General features: G+C 45.9%; 1 protein-coding gene across 5 annotated transcripts in view; it reads left to right on the forward strand.

The window, feature by feature from the left end:
• LOC131033225 (exonuclease 1) overlaps positions 1–15860 on the forward strand; it is a 200388-nt gene that overhangs the window by 57351 nt on the left and 127177 nt on the right. The gene's annotated exons all lie outside the window — the stretch shown is intronic.

Genomic DNA, 15860 nt, shown 5'->3' on the forward strand with positions numbered 1-15860 from the left:
AATCCTCTGACACAAAATGAGCTAAATGCAAAGGTGAGAATCATTGATTCTAGTGAACCTGAAAATCAAGTTGAGGAAGGAGAAATTCCGTCCAATCAAGAGGCTGATGTTCATGAACTCACCCAGGGGAGTCGACATGAGTTGCAACTGCATGGTACCGGCAAAGATGACACCATCGTCGAAGGAGAATGTAAAAGCGGATGAGACCAATGAGCCCGATAGAACTGAGGAGCAACCATCACATGGGGATACCCGACAGTTGTTTAGTGAGGTAGGGGAGAACTCAGCTATAAGCGAAGGGCTGGATGTTGCCTCTGCTCCTCCTATGACAGATCAATTGCAGATATGCAATGAACCAGTTGAAACCTCTAAGGAGCAAAGTGGAAATTTGGCCATAACATCCGGACAGACCATACCTCAAGACTGATTAGTTGCTCGTGCATAGCGGAAGGCAGCCACCAAGCCACCTATCGACTTGGAGGATATTTTCTCTCGCATAGGTGAAACAAAGTCCAAAGGGAAGAAAAAGCCTAAGACCTACTCCCGAATCACCAAGGATGAGCAGAGGAACTGCACCATCCATATCGCTACCTCGCCTGTTGATAAGCCAGCAGATCAAATTGCGTTGGCCGATTATAGCATTACAACTGTCCCGATGGGATGAGCCACCAAAGAACAAGAAAGGGAGGAGTTCAAGGATTCTGTGCAAATTATGCTTAGGCAACTCGATGAGATAACTGCTGAGAGAAACATGTACCGAGTTTGTGCTGAGCAGGTCGAGGGGTACGTTGATCACTTGCTGAGACCGTTGCATCATGCCCCCGAATCCCATGTTCCCCCATCAACATTGGCGCAAAGGACTACAACAGAGTTCGAAGGAGTACGGGATACTACCAAGGCTGTCAAAGAATGGATTCGAGACATTAAGGAAAGGGGAGAGCTGATCATTGAAGATGCAAAGGAAATGGCCCACCACCGAGAGACCATTTTGGTCAAATTGTTCGAGGTAAAGAGGGAATGCCTCAGGGTTCATGAGGTCGTTGCTACAACTCTTCCCCTCATGAGGGCTCTTTTCTGGACCCATGCGCAGATTCCTACATTGTTCGCCATCCTGGATCCCTATGACATCAGCATTTTTAAAGAATGGTACTGGACCGCCACCATGAAGAGTGAAACAAAAGATACCATTAATAAAGAGCAAGCGAAATGCGAGGAAATCTTGAAAGACATGAGGGACCTTGGTGGGAGGATCCTCCGATCAATGGTTTTGGGCTGGAAAAATAGTTTGTCCGATGACCTAGTGAAACCGGACTGGGAGGATAGATTGAGAATGGATAAGGTCGCCTATTCCACGGAGGACCTGGATTTTGCCAGTGGATTGCATTCAGATATTTTGTGTTTTGAAGCTCATCGATCCGACTGGAAGGATGGGTTAAAGCATGTAGATCGTCATTTGGAGGGCATGCAATATAAAATACGCCATCCTCCTATGCCTCAGTTCATGGTGCTGTTCTAGTTGTGCATCAAATTTCAAGAATATGTTCAGGCAGAACGTGCGGCAGGTCGGGACCTTTGGAAAGAATATTTGCACGCCGAGGATGAATTTCTAGAAAAGGGGTCTACAGTAGAAAAGGAAAAAGTGCCTTCATAAAGTGCATAATTCTTTTAAAATCTAAAAAAACACTTTTTTGCCATAAAGTTCATTTCTAACTGCCAAGTCAGTTGTAAATTTTGAGCTCCGTGCATGTGCACTTTTTGAGATGTTTTTTGGTAGTTATTAACTGCCTTTTTAGGTAGTTATTATTTCTCCTTGGGTGGTTGTTGATATTTTGCCTCCTATTTATGGGCATGGGTACTATGTTGTATGGATGAATCTAGGCCACTTGTTTTGTTTTAATCCTGGCCATTCATCTGAGTTTTGAAACTCTATTTAAAGGGGTTGGTTTTCCCTTATTTTTGTGAGAAGTTTAAGATTGTTGTTGAAACTTTGTTGAAATTCATGCAGAATTAATGGAAATTAAGGTTGTTTCATTTCTTTGTGAGTGCATGGTCTCCTTCTTCACCATTTAATATTCTTGTTATGCCTTTTGTTTTCAGATAGTATTTTTAGGATAATATTTGATAGAAACCTTGGTGTTCATACCATTAAGGATTGGTTGATTGTCACTCCCCTTGCATGGTTAGTTTGAACCCGTTTGCGTGCTTAGTTCGGTTTGTTGGTGGCATTATTGTACACGAAAATAAGACTAGTTAATTATGTGTAATTGTTTGGGTTAGTTGGCAACCGAGGGGTGGCAGTTGCGGTGCGACGGTTGGCGCTCGCACCCCCTTGGTATCTTTATATACTCCGGAATGTAACTTGTAAAAAAACAATTATGAATGGAATAACATCTCATATACTTTGTCTGATATCTATGGCGTTATTATTCTGCATCACGTGCTTTATGTTTTAAGTTATTCACCCGAGAGGGCAAACATTTGGCGCCGTTGCCTAGACGTACTCGGGAACAAAAGACGCGGATGGCGCACGGACACGATGGGCCTACCCGTTGGTGAGGTAAACCCAGAGGCCAACGACGCGCGAACAAAACTTTACACAGGAGAAGACACCGCAACGAGAGAATTTTCAATTCTGCTCTAGGTAGCCATCTAGACCTACGTCCGACGAGAGGCGACGGAGGCGGAAATCCCATCAAGTGCCGTGTGGACAACGTTGGAGGTGAGCCCGACAATAAATCGGTTGATGAACCATCTTCCCTGGTTGCTTGCACAGGCATCGCTGGCACAACAAGCTCACTTGGAGGAGATTGCCCAGGAAGAGCGACGCCAACAAATCCTATAACAGTATGAAGAAAGCAGCTGACGGGAAGCGGAACGGGATGGCGCCAGGCCAGGAGGGAATTGAAACTTGAACTTTCTATATTCAAATAAAAGTGTCATTGACATGAGTTGTATCTGACGAAATGAATTAATAAAGACATGTTTTGATTTATGTATTGTGAATTATGGAAACGTGCGGCAATTAATGCCCAACCTATTGAATAAAGATAGAAATAAAAAAGCAGAAACGGACGAGTGAGAGGCCGCGCAGAGGGCCTTGATTCTGGAGCAACAAGTAGAACGTAGACGGAGGCTGAGGCAACTTGCCGAGGGACGACCTGCCGAAGGGTGGCCCGAAGGGAACCAAGGAGGTGTCACAGAGGGTGCAGAAGCAGGGGGAAATTTCTACGCGTCGCCAGAACACCGTAGGGTGCGAAGCCACGAAGAGTTTCTGGAGGAAACAAGGTTACGGCGGAATATAGTCGAAGAGACTCGGGATCAGTTTAGGAACTTATCCCTTACACCACGAAGTGAGGATCACCAAAGGGAGCCAGGAGGGGGCGCGGGTGAGAATGAAGGGAGGACAACCGTACGGCTGTAGGTGCGACGCACGACAGGCAGAACATCGTACCCCCAGTCACCCACGCAAGACACATCACGGGCGCGGAGGGAGCGGCGCAGGGGCTCAGACACAGCTACAGCCACCTCAGGGGAGACGACCCCCATCAATGGCGAGCAAACAGAAACTATCGAAGTTCAATGGCGACGGGAAGGAAGATCCTGTCCGCCATTGTCGAACGTGCGAAACCATATGGTCAGCAAACGGTGTTACCGATCAAGATGAATGGGTAACACAATTCCCAGCAACCTTGAGGGGAGTGGCCATAGACTGGTACTTAGATATGGATAAGGCCAAAGTCGGCACATGGCCTGACCTGAAGGAGTTTGGGATAGAGTTCCACTTCCTGAGAGATGACAACGAAATATTCGTTGAGATCTATGGAACGAAGCAGAACAAGAACGAGACTGTCCGAGCCTATAGTCGACGGCTGAAGGAACTATTGGGAAAAATGGAGAGTCAACCAGCAGATGGGTTGAAGAAGCGATGGTTCGTGGAGGGACTGAAACACTCCCTCCGAAAGAAGATGGAAATCGTTCCACCTACATCGTACGAAGAGGCATACAATAGAGCGATGGATCTCGAGAGTGAGACCAAGACATCGAAGAAAAAGAAGAAGGATAGCTCGTCCGAGGAGGATGACTCTTCACAGGAAAGCAGCAGTGACGACGAGGCTGGCAAACGGGTGCAAGCGCTCCAGAAAGACATGGTGCGAATGAGAAAGGAATTCAAAATAATGAGAAGCACTGGTCGGAACGAAGGGGACATATGGTGCACTGAGTGCAAAGAGGAAGGGCACACAAAGGGTACTTGCCAGAAGAAGGCATTCTGTGAGATTTGCCAAGTGATGGGACACTCCACCAAGGAGCGCCCATACAACATGAAAACTCGAAGTACGTAAATGAATCAGGTGCTATTCACGGAGCAGGCCACAACATCCGCACCAGCGGGTACGGGCCAGCAAAATAACACAATGGCTCCATCTGGAGGATACCGAGATAATAGACGCGGTGGAAGAAATAACAACAATAACAATAATAGAAACCGGATCCAGTATGATGCCAAGGGTCGGCCAATGATCCAGTGTAGGGCCTGCAATCAGTGGGACACTTCGCCCGCGATTGCACAAAGGAAGCCACTCCTCAGCACCTCTGCCGATGGTGCAGGCTAGGTGACCACAAGGATGCAAATTGCTCGAAGCCTAGTGTAAACCTTCTAAACATATAACCCACGAAGGCGGAAGTATTGGCAATCACCAGGGCGCAGGCCAAAAAGAGTGCATACCCAAATCCCCGCACGGAGACCGAGAGAGTGTGGGAAGCAAGAGACGAGATCACAAAGGAAATGGCCGCACAAAGGCAGAACAGCCACCAGACCGCAAGTCCGCTACGGACGAGGGGAGAAGAGGAAATCTTATGGCAAATATTGCAGATGGAGGTACCCATGAGAATTCAAGACCTCCTGGAGACCATGCTGCAGCTAAAAACGGCTATCTTAAACTCTGTACCTTCATAGGTGAAAATGAGGGAGGTCGTGAGCCCCACAGCCGACTCTGCGTTAAGCGAGGTCCTAAGCCCCACAATCGACTCCATGTTGTTGGTAGTCAACAGCGGACGCCAACCGGCGGTGGTAGAAATGGGCATACTGGGGACTACCTTGACAGACACTATTGTGGACGGAGGGTCGGGAGTAAATGTGCTCCCAGAAGCGACATGGAAAAAATTGGGAAAGCCTACGTTGTGGCCCCCCACGTTCAACCTACTAGGGGCAGATCAGCATGGGATTAAACCCTTGGGTACCCTCATGGGCCAGCAAGTGATGATTGGCACGCAGCCATTCGTGCTGGATTTTGTAGTAATTCCCCTGAAGCAGAAAGGGTATGACGCCATCCTTGGGAGGGGGTGGCTCATTGTAGCAAAAGCGAACCATAACTGGAAGTGTAATACTCTGTCCTTGGAAAACGTGGGAAGTACGTGATCGATCTCTGTACGCAGATAGTGAGTGAGGAGTTAGCATCCTCCTCCGACTCGGAATTGGAGGGAGACCAGTTGGGGGAGGGCGGAGACGGACGCCGCATGGAGCCTAGTGACGAAGGGGTGTTAGAACTAGAGGCATGCTCAGGGGACGACGGGGACTCCTTGAATGGTCTCTTCCATTGGCAAATGGGAGACTATGAGATATTTACACCCTCGTGCAATGTATTGAGCATTGAGGAAGAACCAGATGTATTTCCCCCAGAATATGGTGAGTACAAGGAAGGGGAGGCCTCGGTGAACGAGACACTGGCACACCAATTCCCGAAGGGGGAGGCCATTAAATACCAAGAAGCCAATTTAAAGGAGACAAACCTCGGGGGGATGAGTGACCCCAAAATCATCCTTGTCGGAGATGACTGGAATCCAGTGTTGAAGGTTGCAGCCTTCAAAATCTTCCTTGAATACAAGGATGTCTTTGCATGGACGTACAAGGACTTGAAGGGTGTGCCCCCAGAGTTATGTGTACACCGAATAACATTGGTATCGGGAGCCCAACCGGTGAGGAAGCGGCCTTACCGAATGAACAAAAATTATGCTGCACGGGTGAACGATGAAATTGAGCGGATGTTGGAAGTGGGCATAATCTTCAAAGTGCAGACAAGCGAATGGGTGTCTCCCATTGTGATTTCCCTCAAGAAAGAGGCCAATCAGATCCGGATCTGTGTAGATTTCCGGTGTCTGAACGCTGTCACTATTAAAGACCCGTTTCCCATACCATTCACCGACAGCATCTTTGAGGAAGTAGCTGGACATGAAATCTATTCCTTCATGGATGGGTTCTTTGGGTACAACCAGATATCCATCGCGGAGGAAGATAAGTTGAAAACAACCTTCGTGGTGGAGGATGGTGTGTATGCATACAACCGAATGCCCTTCGGTCTATGCAATGCACCGACCACCTTCCAACGCATCATCTTGCACATCTTCGACAAGATGTCGGTGGGGAACTTCAAAGCCTTCCTGGACGATTGGTCTATTTACAGCGGATAGGACATCCACCTAAAAACCCTCGAGGAGTGCCTAGAGAGATGTCGGAGGGCACGATTGGCCCTCAATCCGAAGAAATGTAGATTCATGGTACCACAGGGAAGATTGCTGGGACACATTGTGTGTAAAGAAGGATTGAAAATGGACCCGGACAAGATTCGGGTAATAGTAGAAATGGAACCGCCTGCGGACGTCACGGGGATAAAATCCTTTCTTGGTCGTGTGGGGTAGTACAAGAGGTTCATCAAGAACTTCGCTCAGGTGTCCCACCCGCTGGATAGGTTGACACGAAAAGGGGAACCATACGTTTGGATAGAGCCACATAGCAAGGCCTTTGAAGAGCTAAAGACGAGGTTGATGGGAGCACCCATACTGGCATACCCGAATTGGGATAAGGAATTTCACGTTCATGTGGATGCCTCAAACTATGCCATCGGGGCTACATTAGCCCAAGTAGGAGGACACGGGTTGGACCACCCCGTTTATTTTGCGAGCAGGTTGCTCTCGAAGGCTGAAAAGAACTACAGTACCATAGAACGCGAAGCCCTTGGCATGGTTTATGCCGTACAAAAATTCCGTCATTACCTACTGGCTACACCATTCACGTTTTACGTAGACCACCAGGCACTCATGTACTTGGTAAACAAGCCTATTATCCAGGGGAGGATAAGCTGTTGGCTATTGCTACTACAGGAGTTCACAGTTTCAATTGTGGTAAGACCGGGGCGAAGCCATGTCATAGCTGATCAGCTGTCTTGGATTAAACCGGGGGAACCACCAGAGGGAGTAAATGATGATTTTCTGGATGCGCACTTGTTCCAAATAGCCGTACTCCCTTCGTGGTACAAGAAGATTGGAGAATACCTGTCGACATCCCGATTTCCAGAGGGTATGGCCCCAGGGGAACGGAGAAGGCTCGTATTAAGGAGCAGGACTTTCTCGCTCATCAACGGTTTACTCTACAAAATGGGGCCAGACCAGGTATTAAGGCGTTGTGTCATGGAAGAAGAAGTCCCGAGTGTATTAAGGGAGGCACACGAAGGACCCGCAGGTGGACATATGGGCCCAGACACTACAACCCGCAAGGTGCTTCTGGTAGAACTGTGGTGGCCAACCGTACATCATGACGCGAGGGAGTGGGTCGTGGGGTGCGACACTTGTCAATGGGCGGGCAAACCTCTGAAGCGGGACTTCATGCCCCTCAACCCCTCGCACACACATGAACTCTTTGAACGATGGGGACTCGACTTTGTAGGTCCTCTTAAGGCCAGCCGCACACGACGATGCCGGTACATTGTGGTTGCGACAAAATACTTGACTAAGTGGGTGGAGGCGAGGGCTCTCCCGAATAATTTGGCAATAAGCACGGCGAAATTTATTTACGAACAAATCATTACGCGATATGGTATACCTATTCAGTTGACCAGTGACCGGGGGGGCCACTTCGTGAACCATGCCATATGGTTGTTGACCTCAGAGTTTAAGATTTTTCACTCATTATCGAGCCCGTACTACCCACGTGCCAATGGCTAGGCGGAGGCCACAAACAAAATATTGGTATTGGTAATTTACAAGTCCTGCAGGGTAGAAAAGGAAGATTGGGAGGAGAAGTTACCCTCTATACTATGGGCCTACAGAACGACTTACAAGGTGACCACGGGTCAGACTCTGTTCCAGCTCATGTACGGGCAGGAAGCAGTGGTGCCAGTGGAATTCATGGTGCCAAGCCTTCGCATTGCAGTAGAGAACAAACTCGGGGACATGGAGAGCCTGAGGGAGAGACTGTATGCCCTAAGTAAGTTGGATGAAAAAAGAATGCTGGCACAATGGGCCACATAAGCGGCCCAACAAAGATGGAAGGTTTGGCACGACAAGCATCTTCGACGAATGAATTTCACTCCTGGGCAATTAGTGTTGAAATTCAATGGGAAGAACGAAATCAAACCAAGAAAATTTAAAGTGCGATGGCTAGGGCCCTTCAAGGTACGCGAGGTCAATACCAATGGGGCGATTAAGTTGTGTACGCTGGACGGGAAGGAGGTGCCAGACGCCGTCAATGGATAGAAATTAAAACAGTATCATGAACGGGCGACCAATCTCGAACCCTCTAGAAGAAATAATTAAAAAAATAAAAAAATTCCTTATGGTCGTACGACAGTTGACCGTACGGTCGTATGACAGGCGACCGTACGGTAAAAAAAAAGAAGGCCATGGTGGAAACACCGTACCACCACCGCCGGTGACCACTGTGCGGTGGACCACCGGTGGTGGTGACATTGACGGTGGGACCACCATGCAGTGGACACCACCAGCGGTGGTAACCATCGTCATGCGGTGGTATAAAGCCCGCACTAGCCACATAAACCTGCAGAAGCGCCCAAAAAACAACCCCGCACCACGCAGCCCGCGCAAGGAAAAAAAGGGAGAAGGAACGCAAGGAAAAAAGAAGGAGAAGGAAACCCACAGCCGTCACGCACGAAGAAAGACGCAGCGCAGCTCGCACAGCAACAACCATACACAACAGAAGGTCGTTAGGAAGGTGTCCAACGACCATACGATTTTTAACCAGAAATCAGTTATACCAGAGATTAATGGATTTAGCGGGGAAACGAAGTTGGAAAAAACAGCCGCAGGCTTCCTCCAGTAGCAGCCAGATAGATAGCAATACCAGGGTTTTATCGTCAGGTGTACGTGTTGCAGGCAGCACCATGGATGCCAGTGCCTGATAGAAGCAAAAACAGAAAGCACCACAAGCTGCTGTAAGTGGGAAAAATACATTAACACCCCAGAATATCACCTTTGAAGGCCTGAATGGGTCGGAATGCCGGAAATGGTGGCAGGACGCTCCCGACAATGATCTGGTGAAGCAAAACCTCCATAAGGCAGAAGTGGAGTGGGCTATTCGGATGCCCGTGTTTCCTATCCGTGAGTATGAGGGTGCCCTACGGTTCATGGTAGACACCTTCGACAGACACACGCACTAGTACTTTTGAATACCTCGGTAGGGATGTTACCATATCCTTCAAAGCGGTGGACTTCACGAGAGTATTTGGCATTCCAGGCAGACAGGGCAGGAAAATAGAGTTGAAGGCTAAAAAGATGAAGCGGGAAGAGGAGTGGTGGATTAAATTAATCTTCAGGAACTTGACGGCAGCAAAGTTGGACAGCGTGGCTAACGCCACAAAGGGTCGAGGAATCCGTAAGACCATTGTTGCAGAGGGCCATTGGCGGTGCATTATGGATGTCATCAAGAGCAGATTGACAGGATCGGGTAGGGCATCGGACATCGCCCTCCCTCAGATTATGCTCATGAACGGGTTGATGAATGGCATTGTGTATGATTGGGTCGCATTACTAGCAGTGCGCGTGTATGAGTTCTTGACGATGCAGCATCGCACATTCTATATGCCCCACTATGCTATAGGGTTGTTCTTGGAGGCCATGCGGGAAGCAGTGCCAGAGGCAGAATTGGAGGTACGGCCGCAGGGACTGTTGGCAGCGGGTGAGCCTCCTATCATGGATTGTAGACACTTGGACATTGGGCACTCTTCCGCGAAGCGAAAACGAGTGGTAGATACGGCTTCAAGGGAACCTGACAGCGAGAGGGATTCCAGTAGTACAGAGGATTCAGAAGCGGAAGATGAGGAGGATGATAGCAGCAGGGCGACGGAGGAGCGGGTCCTTTTTGCCCCACTACCGATGGGCACGCCTGGGATATCATCTGGAGTAGGCGACACCTCTATTCCGGCCTTTGGGCAGAGCCGCACGCCAGTTACACTTGGCCCTATCCAGCAACAGGTAGCATCACCGGGACGGGGCCCAACCACGGCAGCACTTACCGAGGACATGGCAGAGTCAAGGACGGAGGAGTCACCGCATCGGGTAGTGGTCGCTGAGGAGCAGGGGCTGAGGGAGGTGGTGGATACGGAGCCTCAGGTGCGCTTGGACGCTGTGTGGACTGAGGCAGTGGTGACTGTTTCTGCGTCTTTGTTGGAGGAGCCGATGACAGTGACCCATCCCCCGGTTGTAGAGATGCGTACCGACCCGTCGGTCATGGCTATGGAGAGCTAGCTCACCCAGCGATTTTAGATGACATTGGTACAACCTGAGGGAGCTGTTGTATTCTCACCTTGTCAGGAGACTAGAGTAGAGGTAGTCAACTTGGGTGATTCCTCTGGCGAGACACATGCACCAACAGTTGGGCACGCGGCAGGAGAGGTAGTCTCTGCCATCCAGGAGCAAGGGGATGGTACACCTCTAGTGACGAAGGAGGTACCTTCATCCCAGCAGGATGTGGTTGTGTTAGTTCCGCTAGAGCCTTCACAGCCTTCGGAGCAGGAGGGGGAGGACATTAAGGCCTATCTAGCTGACATGGTGACGAGGGGTAGGCAGGTGGTGGCCACTGCCCAGACGCGAGCGTTGCAGCAGGTTGTGGTGGAGTTGGAGAGGGCCCTACAGTTTATGCAGGTGACGGCAGTTGTTCGAGAGATTGAGCAGGTCTACCGGGACGCCTACTATGCACTACGGCGTACCCAGCATGAGTTTGCGGTCCGCGAAGATGCTAGAGTCGCATTGGAGAGGGATATGGCCACTCAGCAGGCCTCCTGGGCAGCGGAGAGGGCCCAGTTGTTGGCTCAGCTAGAGATGACCCGCGCAGAGAAGGCGGAGGTAGAGACTCGCCTGTCAGCAGAGCAGAGTGCGAGGAGCCTCGTGCAACAGGAGTTAGAGGTAGTCACTACCGAGAGGAGCCTGTTGCAGACTCAGTTGGTCGGTATGACAGCGACAGCAGATACCAAAGAGAAGGAGCTGTTGGAAGCTGCGCATATGGTGAAGATGGCTTTGGAGAAAGTCTTGGTGGCAGAGCGGGATGTGATTGCACGTACTCAGTAGGTTTATGAGCTCGGCGCCCGCTTGGCGGCCCAAACACCGGCGTCTCAGCCTTCTACTTCAGGGATGCTTCCCCAGCCCCCTCCTTAGTTTTTTCTGATGTATATTTTGTATAGGTTGCATTGTCTCCGTTTTTGTTGTTAGTCGCCTGGAGACGACTTTTCTTTTTGGGGGGGATGATGTCGGCGGCATTATTGTACACGAAAATAAGACTAGATAATTATGTGTAATTGTTTGGGTCGGTTGGCAACTGAGGGGTGGCAGTTGCGGTGCGACGGTTGGCGCTCGCACCCCCTCGGTATCTTTATATACTTCGGAATGTAACTTGTAAAAAAACAATTATGAATGGAATAACATCTCATATACTTTGTTTGATATCTATGGCATTATTATTCTGCATCACGTGCTTTATGTTTTAAGTTATTCACCCGAGAGGGCAAACACGGTTGTTAAACGTCAAGTGAATGGATGTCAAATTCTGCATTTATGTTTAGTAGCATGAAAATTCAGCTCCCTTTGAAGATTGCACTAGATTTTACAACATTGTGCTTTATTAGCTGATAATGTTAAATCTGGTTTTTTGAGGTTTCTATCTGTTTTCCTGAATATGTTATCTTAGATAAATTAATCAGATATTCTCTATCTCTTTTCCCCCTTTTTTATCAAGAAGAAACCATACAGTCAAGTTGAGATAATATCAATCCAAGTGAAATCAAATGATATAGGATTGTTAAACTTTAGAGAACTCGCTCGAAGCCGTCCGTCTAACCTTAAGTCCCCTTTGTGTTTCCAGCAAAACACATCAAACCGCTAAGCTATCCTGCTGTCAAGACCTGACAACCGAAACATTGAGGTAATCCCCATTGATCAATTAAAAACAGCACTAGGGATTTCCTTATTTCAAGAGAGGATAGGATTCTTAGTATTCTATTCTGCGTTGGCCGGATGGAACCGTAGTAATGCGATTTCAGACACATCAACAAGGTTCCTTGTCCTCTTGCCGCTCTTCTCCTTTTTCGCGAATGTAAAAAATGAATGAGTTTAGCTTCTATTTGTTTGTTTTATGATTAGAATTAGGGTTTCTAATATTTTATTGTTCTTTTGGGGTCTTGGTGGGGTTAGCCAGACCTTTTATGCAAGGTAAAAAAAGTTTTTTTTTAAAAAATTTAGTGTTGGAAATAAGTCTGGGCCGCATGGGATGGCTAGGGGATGGCTAGGAGTCCCCTAGCTGTTCCGGGGACTTCTGGCCGTCCCCTATCGCCTAGAAACATCTCCTTTGCAGGAAACAAGCAGGCTATGGGAAAAAAGGGTCCCTGTGTCCTTGGTACATGGATGGGGGTACCAAGGCCGAGGACGTGTCCCTGTGGAACATAGGATATTATTGTTTTTAGAATGCAACAATTTATGTGTAAAGATGCAGTGAATATATTCTATAGAGCAGTAATCTAAGTTATGAGTACAACGATTCATATAAAAGAAAGGCAGCAAGTTCAGAACTAATAAAGCAGTGATCACAATTAGTGATTGTAAAGGCTTTCTTAAAGGCAGAGCTTCATGTTATGTAGGAAGTATTTAAGGCAGATATAATTTGTATAAGGCAGCAAATTAAGACCTGAATTAAAGGTGGTTTGTTAGCAAATGATCATACCTTTATAAAAGGTTGTGTCCATTCAAAGGGATGCCTCCTTTCATTAAAAGGCACAAGAAGAATATAAAGGTAAAGAGACTTTGGAGAGAGGTATATGGAAATGTAATAAGAGATTTGTGTGTAGAAAATTATGATATCATTCAAACAGATTAATTAATGAAGAGGTGTGATTAGCATACAAAATGAAGAGTTGTAATTTTTAAAGGTGAAAGGAGATGTCTCTAAATGAAATTGCCTCTCTTGTGAAGATACAAAGAGAGCATTGAGTGAGGGATGATGGTGTGAGTTTTGTGTGCAATCAGTTTGATTTAAAGATAAATGAAAATATTTTAAAAATGCAATCAAAAGGAATTGTTAACAAAAGTGATGTCTTTTCAAAAAGTCACCTCTATTCATATGAAGATATAAAAGGTGATAGTGAACTTTGAAAAGAATGTCTGGAATAATAAAGAATAAATTAATACACTAGCAGAGATATATGGAGATCCAAAAGAGATATTTGAGCAAGATTTATGAAGACATATAAGAGTTTTTGAGCAGATATCAAAGAAGGAAAGAATGCAGACGCCGAGCAGACCTTAAGGCAGAAATATAAAGGAAAGCATTCAATTATTTCAGATCAGATTTGTAAAGAGTATTGGAGCAGATGTAAAGAATGTTTTGTGCAAGTCTATCATACATCCACCAGTCATTTGTGAGGGGAGAAGAGAAATAAATATGAAGAATATTGCACACTTACGAAGGGTTACTTCTCTTGGCGGAGAGGTATATTGGAGCAGTATAAATGGAGATGAGTGAGAGGTGTGAAAAGTAAGAAAGTTTAATGTAATATCTTTTCAAATAGTGAGAAAATTTATGAAGACTTTATAAGCAGATTATGAAGACTTTATAAGCAGATTTATGAAGACTCTATGAGCATAATTGTGAAGGCTTTATGAGGTAGATTTGAGTAGACATATAAGGCATGTTTATGAATCGAATAATAGCAGATTTATGAAGAAGTATTTATGCAGATTTGGAAGAGGGTTTGATGCAAAGATAAAGAAGATTTCAGAATAGAATTTTGAAGTGTATTGGAGAGAGTTTTGTGAGAAGTTGTATGGCAGATTTATAATAAGTTTTATGAGGAGATTGTGATAAGTTTTGTGGCAGATTTATTATAACCATAATAGCCGATTGGAAGGAGAGAGCGACAGCAGAATTAAATTGAATGAGGGGTTGGTGCTGTTGGTGTTGGAAATAAGCCACACCCGGACCGACGATGGACTGGTCCAAGAGAGGCCAATAGCTCAGTGGTAGAGCACTCCAGCAGCGTATGGAAGGTCCTAGGTTCGAGTCCTAGCTGGTCCATGTCTCAACATGGTATCAGAGCCAGGTCCAGGCTAGGAGCCCTAAGCACACGAGAGGTGTGGCTTAAGGGGGGGTGTTGGTGTTGGAAATAAGCCACACCCGGACCGACGATGAGCTGGTCCAAGAGGGGCCAGTAGCTCAGTGGTAGAGCACTCCAGCAGCATATGGAAGGTCCTAGGTTCGAGTCCTAGCTGGTCCATGTCTCAATAGGTGCCTCTAGTGGGTTGGTACCTACAAAGTTTGTAAGAAGATTTTATATAAAAACAATAATTTTGCCATGGTTTTCGCCCACAAGGGTTTCCATGTAAATCTCGTGTTCTACTTGTATTGTGTAATTGTTACATCTTATGTTGTTGAATTTGTGCAGTTGATATGCTTATGGTTTTAAGTTTTAAAAGGTAAAAATAGTTCCAAAGTAAAATAAAATAAAATTTTAGTAAATAGCTCCAAATTGACATCTTGACATTTTTTAGATAGACGTATCTAAGATATCTATACTAGTACTGTTTACATCTCTTAATGATTAATAATCATTTTTGACATCTGATTGATTTATTTGTGTTGGACCAGTAATATGAAGGTTTTTTGAGATTTACTTTGTTGGATTCATAATGTCCCATAAATTGTTGTTTTCAAGGTAGTGAGGATGTGTGATTAGAAGTAAAGTCCATTGCATACCACTTTCGCCCTTTGCACATGCTACGAAAATACAATTGTGATTTTTTAATAATGTTCAGTTGTGAGGAAATATGCACACTTGGTATAAAGGGTGACCATATCACTGTCTAGATGCTAATGTTTTTCTGGTACTTCAATCAACTTGTCAAATTTGCACCATCTTCAAACAACAAATAAACAATAACAAGGTTCAAAAGCTTTGATCATAGTTATTATGCCTGCAGTCTATATGTCAACATATTAGTCTCTTGAATTATCGTCACCATGCTTGTCCTTTCACCTTCATATCAACATTTGCATTCATAGATTTTGCCTACAAGGTTTAGTGTTTGCAATTGTACCTGTAGGCCAATCTACAGTTTTGATTTTTTGCTTACATAGGTTTTGCCTACAAGGATTTTTATTAGCATTTGTGCATGCAGACCAATGTACAGTTTTGTTTTTGTATATTTATATCTAATTAATGTCTTCTTTTATAATAATCACCAGGTATTTGTATCAATGATTCAATAGTTATACCTGTAGTTTGATCCCTAGGTCTTTCTATGATTAATAGTGTTCATAGACTGGTCCTTAGAGGTCTTATGTGGAGAATTATTGAAGAGAGGAAACTTGCTAACTACAAGTGATATCAGCAAGAAACCATGAAGGCTGCGACAACAATTAATAGGATTGATTTCATATAATCTACATAATTGTGATGATATCAATTTAGGCTTCATTATTTGTTGTGTTTAATCCAAATTAGCTCCATGTGGTTGAACACACAACCTATTTGAAACATTGATTATACTAGACATTTGTTAGGAATCCATTTTTGCCCTTGACTATCAGA

The sequence above is a fragment of the Cryptomeria japonica genome, chromosome 8, assembly GCF_030272615.1.
Source record: "Cryptomeria japonica chromosome 8, Sugi_1.0, whole genome shotgun sequence".
Taxonomy (NCBI): Eukaryota; Viridiplantae; Streptophyta; class Pinopsida; order Cupressales; family Cupressaceae; genus Cryptomeria; species Cryptomeria japonica.